The sequence below is a fragment of the Ranitomeya imitator genome, chromosome 2 (genome assembly GCF_032444005.1).
Source record: "Ranitomeya imitator isolate aRanImi1 chromosome 2, aRanImi1.pri, whole genome shotgun sequence".
Taxonomy (NCBI): domain Eukaryota; kingdom Metazoa; phylum Chordata; class Amphibia; order Anura; family Dendrobatidae; genus Ranitomeya; species Ranitomeya imitator.
In genome coordinates this window covers 492,653,585-492,660,548 of record NC_091283.1, presented here as the reverse complement: position 1 = coordinate 492,660,548, position 6,964 = coordinate 492,653,585, and positions in this window count along the sequence as shown.

Here is a 6,964-nt window from a genome sequence, read left to right as displayed (position 1 = left end):
ATGTGGTTTTGAGAACCTTGAGGGGTGTAGTTTTTAGAATGGTGTCACACTTCATTATTTTCTATCATATAGACCCCTCAAAATGACTTCAAATGTGATGTGGTCCCTAAAAAAAAATGGTGTTGTAAAAATGAGAAATTGCTGGTCAACTTTTAACCCTTATAACTTCCTAACAAAAAAAAATTTTGTTTCCAAAATTGTGCTGATGTAAAGTAGACATGTGGGAAATGTTATTTATTAACTATTTTTCATGACATATCTCTCTGATTTAAGGGCATAAAAATACAAAATTTGAAAATTGCAAAATTTTAAAAATTTTCGCCATATTTCCGTTTTTTTTCATAAATAATCGCAAGTAATATCGAAGAAATGTTACCACTAACATGAAGTACAATATGTCACGAAAAAACAATCTCAGAATCAGCGGGATCCGTTGAAGCGTTCCAGAGTTATAACCTCATAAAGTGACAGTGGTCAGAATTGCAAAAATTGGCCTGGTCATTAAGTACCAAATTGGCTCTGTCACTAAGGGGTTAAGGGGTAAATGCCTTTGGGCCACTAATCTCACACTTAAAATACACAGAAAGTGATGCCCTGCATCAAACCCAGGTCCCTTCAGCCTGGCCCAAATGGGTTCTGGGCACCAGAACTGGCATCAAAGTAGGCAAACAGCCCATTTTCACAGATTTGAATAAGTTACTGATGTTTTTAAGAGGTTAAATGCCTTTGGGCCACTGATACAACACTTAAAATACACAGAAAGTGATGCCCTGCATGAAACCCAGGTCTCTTCAGCCTGGCCCAAATGGGTTTTGGGCACCAGAACTGGCATCAAAGTGGGCAAACGGCCCATTTTCACAGATTTGAATAAGTAACTGATGTTTTTAAGGGGTTAAATGCCATTGGGCCACTGATACCACAGTGCATACATATAGAACAGGGAGCCCCACATCAAAAACAGTTCTCTTCAGCCTGACCCAAATAGGTTCTGGGCATCAGAACTGGCATCAAAGTGGGCAAACAGCCCATTTTCACAGATTTGAATAAGTAACTGATGTTTTAAGGGGTAAATACCTTTGGGCCACTGATCTGACACTTAAAATACACAGATATTGATACCCTGCATCAAACCCAGGTCCCTTCAGCCTGGCCTAAATGGGTTCTGGGCACCAGAACTGGGATCAAAGTGGGCAAAGAGCCCATTTTCACAGATTTGAATAAGTAACTTATGTTTTAAGGGGTTAAATGCCTTTGGGCCACTGATACCACAGTGCATACATATAAAACAGGGAGCCCCACATCAAAAACAGGCCTCTTCAGCCTGGCCCAAATGGGTTCTGGGCATCAGAACTAGCATCAAAGTTGGCAAATGGCCCTTTTTCACAGATTTGAATAACTAACTGATGTTTTGAAGGGGTTAAATGCCTTTGAGCCACTGATACCACAGTGCATATGTCAGGAAATAGGAAGAAGTCCTGATTACTTCAATTACACATACAGCGCTCTGAACTGCAATTTCCTTTGCCTGCCAGCACAAGGCTGGAATTGTAAGCCACTCTTTCTCCCTCCTCCCACTATACAGCAGTAATGTAAGACGAGCCTGCCAGCTTCATTGAAGAATTTATATGGCCCTGTGCTGCTGTCACGATAATGCCAAAAAATGTTATATTGTAAATGTAGTTTCAGAAGGACATGGTGAACTACACACACACACTCACAATTCAGCTGCGACCCCTTGCTCTGCCGCCTGCCCCCCCCTGTTATGATCTGGTGGCCTAGGAGCAGCATGAGACGGACTCTGGAGAAGGTGGTCCCTGTACTGACCGCAAACCATGAACCTAGCAGCGCAACTAGAAGTAGCCGTGGGGGGTACCTAACACTCCCTAGACCCCTCGGCACAGCCTAAGATCTAACTACCCTTAAAGACAGAAACAGGAAACCTATCTTGCCTCAGAGAAAATCCCCAAAGGATAGATAGCCCCCCACAAATATTGACTGTGAGAGGAGAGGGAAATAACATACGCAGATATGAAATCAGATTTTGGCATAGGAGGCCATGCTAGCTAAAAAGAAAGAATAGAACAGAGTACTATGCGGTCAGTATAAAAACACTAGAAAATATCCACCGCAGAAAATACGGATCACCACATCTGACTAAAGACATGGGGGGTATATCTGCATCTCCAGAGAAATAGCCAGGCTGCAAAAAATCCTTCACAGACTAAGCTGGACAAGACAAAAACATGAAAATGCACAGAACTTTAAGGTCCACAGCAGGTGGACAGCAAAAACAAAGCCAGGACTTATCTTTGTAGAAAAGCACAGCAAACTGGAGAGACCAGCAGGGAAGTGAATCCTTCCAGAACAATGGACAACTGGCACTGACTAAAGGATTCTGCAAAGCTATATACCCCAGTCAGCCTTGCAATTAGTAGAAACACCTGTCCACTCCTGCAGTCCAGGCACAACTGCATTACCCTCTACAACCACCGGAGGGAGCCCAAAAGCTGAATTCACAACACCCCCCTCCCTCAGCTTCACTCCTACCCAAAACAAAGCCTATGATAGAGACTGGGCAACCTGATACTAATGGTGGGCAGGGTGTGGCTTTAAACTGCAGGTGACCAATCCTGCAAAGCCACCCGTTGTCCCTCCCCTCTCACTCAGGAATGCCTTTGTCTGAGACCTTGGAATAATGTAAAGAACTATCCGATCAGTGCATATCATTAACCAGCCCTTTAGTGATGTCACAAGCTCAGAAGTATAAGTCACTATACCCTTAGACCAGCCTTCAGTCTTGGCCCAAGAAGCGATCTAACACAGCTTGGCAAAGCTGTTCCATGCATCTGGATGTATTTATCCTCCTAAGCCACAGGCCAGCCAAGATGATACCATGACATAACCTGTAAGTTCTCTTTTCTCTTACTCACAATATGACATTTTTTGGCAGTATCGTGACAGCAGCACAGGGCCATATAAATTCTTCAATGAAGCTGGCAGGCTCGTCTTACATTACGGCTGTATAGTGGGAGGAGGGAGAAAGAGTGGCTTACAATTCCAGCCTTGTGCTGGCAGGCAGAGGAAATTGCAGCTCTGAGCGCTGTATGTGTAATTGAAGTAATCAGGACTTCTTCCTATTTCCTGACATATGCACTGTGGTATCAGTGGCTCAAAGGCATTTAACCCCTTCAAAACATCAGTTAGTTATTCAAATCTGTGAAAAAGGGCCGTTTGCCCACTTTGATGCTAGATCTGGTGCCCAGAACCCATGTGGGCCAGGCTAAAGGGACGTGGGTTTGATGCAGGGCATCACTGTCTGTGAATTTTAAGTGTCAGATCAGTGGCCCAAAGGCATTTAACCCCTTGAAAATGGGCTGTTTGCCCAGTTTGATGCCAATTCTGGTGCCCAGAATGCATTTGGGCCAAGCTGGAAGAACCTTGGTTTGATGCAGGGCATCACTTTCTGTGTATTTTAAGTGTCGTATCAGTGGCCCAAAGGCATTTAACCCCTTAAAAACATCAGTTACTTATTCAAATCTGTGAAAAAGGGCTGTTAGCCCACTTTGATGCCAGTGCTGATGCCCAGAACCCATTTGGGTCAGGCTGAAGAGAACTGTTTTTGATGTGAGGCTCCCTGTTCTATATGTATGCACTGTGGTATCTGTGGACCAAAGGCATTTAACCCCTTAAAAACATCAGTTACTTATTCAAATCTGTGAAAATGGGCTGTTTGCCCACTTTGATGTCAGTTCTGGTGCTCAGAACCCATTTGGGCGAGGCAGGATGGACCTGGGTTTGGTGCAGGGCATCACTGTCTGTGAATTTTAAGTGTCATATCAGTGGCCCAAATGCATTTAACCCCTTAAAAACATCAGTTATTTATTCAAATCTGTGAAAATGGGCTGTTTGCCCACTTTGATGCCAGTTCTGGTGCCCAGAACCCATTTAGGCCAGGCTGGAGGGACCTGGGTTTGGTGCAGGGCATCACTGTCTGTGAATTTTAAGTGTCATATCAGTGGCCCAAATGCATTTAACCCCTTAAAAACATCAGTTACTTATTCAAATCTGTGAAAATGGGCTGTTTGCCCACTTTGATGCCAGTTCTCGTGCCCAGAACCCAGTTGGGCTAGGGTGATGGGACCTGGGTTTGATGCAGGGCATCACTTTCTGTGTATTTTAAGTGTCAGATCAGTGGCCCAAAGGCATTTAACCCTTTAAAAACATCAATTACTTATTCAGATGTGTGAAAATGGGCTGTTTGCACACTTTGATTCCAGTTCTGATGCCCAGAACCTATTTGGGCCAGGCTGGAGGGACCTGGGTTTGATGCAGAGCATCAATATCTGTGTATTTTAAGTGTCAGATCAGTGGCCCAAAGGCATTTAACCCCTTAAAAACATCAGTTACTTATTCAAATATGCAAAAATGGGCTGTTTGCCCAGTTTGATACCAATTCTGGTGCCCAGAACGCATTTGGGCCAGGCTGGAAGAACCTTGGTTTGATGCAGGGCAACACTTTCTGTGTATTTTAAGTGTCGTGTCAGTTGCCCAATGGCATTTAACCCTTTAAAAACATCAGTTACTTATTCAAATCTGTGAAAATGGGCTGTTTGCCCACTTTGATGCCAGTTCTGGTGCCCAGAACCCAATTGAGCCAGGCTGATGGGACCTGTGTTTGATGCAGGGCATCACTTTCTGTGTATTTCAAGTGTCAGATCAGTGGCCCAAAGGCATTTAACCCTTTAAAAACATCAGTTACTTATTCAAATCCGTGAAAATGGGATGTTTGCACACTTTCATGCCAGTTCTGATTCCCAGAACCCATTTGGGCCAGGCTGAAGAGACCTGTTTTTGATGTGGGGCTCCTTGTTCTATATGTGTGCACTGTGGTATCAGTGGCCCAAAGGCATTTAACCCCTTAAAAAGATCAGTTATTTATTCAAATCTGTGAAAATGGGCTGTTTGCCCACTTTGATGCCAGTTCTGGTGCCCAGAACCCATTTGGGCCAGGCTGAAGGGACCTGGGTTTGCTGCACAGCATCACTGTCTGTGAATTTTAAGTGTCATATCAGTGGCCCAAATGCATTTAACCCCTTAAAAACGTCACTTATTCAAATCTGTGAAAATTGGCTGTTTGCCCTCTTTGATGCCAGTTCTGGTGCCCAGAACCCATTTGGGCCAGGCTAGAGGGACCTGGTTTGATGCAGGGCATCACTTTCTGTGTATTTTAAGTGTCAGATCAGTGGCCCAAATGCATTTAACCCTTTAAAAACATCAGTTACTTATTCAAATCTGTGAAAATTGGCTGTTTGCCCACTTTGATGCCAGTTCTGATGCCCAGAACCCATTTGGGCCAGGCTGGAAATAACTGGTTTGGATGTGGGGCGCCCTATTCTATATGTCTGCAGTGTGAGATCAGTGGCCCAAAGGCATTTAACCCTTTATTCAGCGCTCTTTGGTGCCCACTTTGATGCCCATTTTTGTGCCAGTTTTATTGTTTTTGTAGCCGTCTTTAAGCGTATTCACATCAGGGCTCCTCACTGCATTGTCTTTTATTATTGTGATGATTATTTTTTGTTGTTAAACCTATAAAAAACAGAAAAGTAAAAAATGCCGAATAAGAAACTGACGAATAAGAAACCAACTTCAGCTCCGAAAAAGAAACTGAACGAATAAGAAACCAACTTCAGCCTCGTGTGTCCATACACATAAGGGCAGGTGTAGAAAACTGTACTTTCTGTGCTCAGATGTGGAGAATTAAAAAAAGGTTTCTCTATTCAGCCTGTCCGTGAAAACTGACATCTGAGTGCGGTCCGATCTGACCCATAGACATGAATGGGTGACTGCCATTATCGGAGGCATACCGTGCATGCTGCGATTTATTTCCTCGGTCCGTGGAAAAGATCGGACATGTGCACAGCCCCATTGAATAACATTGGTCAGAGTGCGACCTGATGCTTTGATCGCACTCGGATCCAAACTACGGTCGTAGAGCCTGAACGGTGAATAATGAGCAGTTGTCGGCCGTGACATAAAGTTTCACTATTTCACAAACGATCTTCCTGTGAAATAAGGTTCAGTCAGCCACCAACCTAATGGCCGCCGTTATGTGCAGCGTCCAGACTCAGATCCTGCAGAAATACAGAAAAATTACCAGTAAAACCGAGGGAAAAAGACAAGCAGCCACTAATAGTTGGGCAAAGTGGTCTTCACGCCTGGTGGTCCCACAACGTAACGCTGTATCGCAGCCCACCTCTTGTCAGGGCAGTTACGTGGCCCCGCCGCTCTACAGACACACTATGGCCTCTTTCACACTTCAGTCTTTTGGCGTCAGTCTAAAACCGCCATTTTCCTCAAATAACGGATCCGTCATTTTTTTTGACGGATCCGTTATTTTCCCATAGACTTGCATTAGTGACGGATTATGACGGATGGTCGTCCGTTCCATCCGCCATGCGACGGATCCGTCGAAATTTGGCGGACGTTTTCTGAAAATAGACGGACATTGGAACGTTTTTTGTCAACGCCGAAATGGCGGATCGCGACGGATCCGTCGCGTCCGCCATTCCATAGAATGGGCGCCTATGGGCGACGGATCCGCCGCAACCGTTTTTTCGGCGGATCCGTCGCCCCAATCCGTTTTTTCAATTGCGCATGCTCCAAAAAGTAGATACTTCTCCCAGACAACCCCCAAGTAACGGATCCGTCAAAAAAACGGATCCGTTAGAACCGTTTTCGCAACAATTGTGACGGATCCGTCAATCCGTCACTATGTCGGTAGTGACTGACGCCAAAAGACTGAAGTGTGAAAGAGGCCTATGTGGTAATATGGCTGCTAATTAGCTTTTACTATGACCATATGCTGCCCTCCCAAGAAACCTGCGGAGCCAGACCCTTCACACAGTACAACCATTAGCCATGCACAGCGGCCCGTCGTCCCAATTCCCTCACATCCCGCAGGACT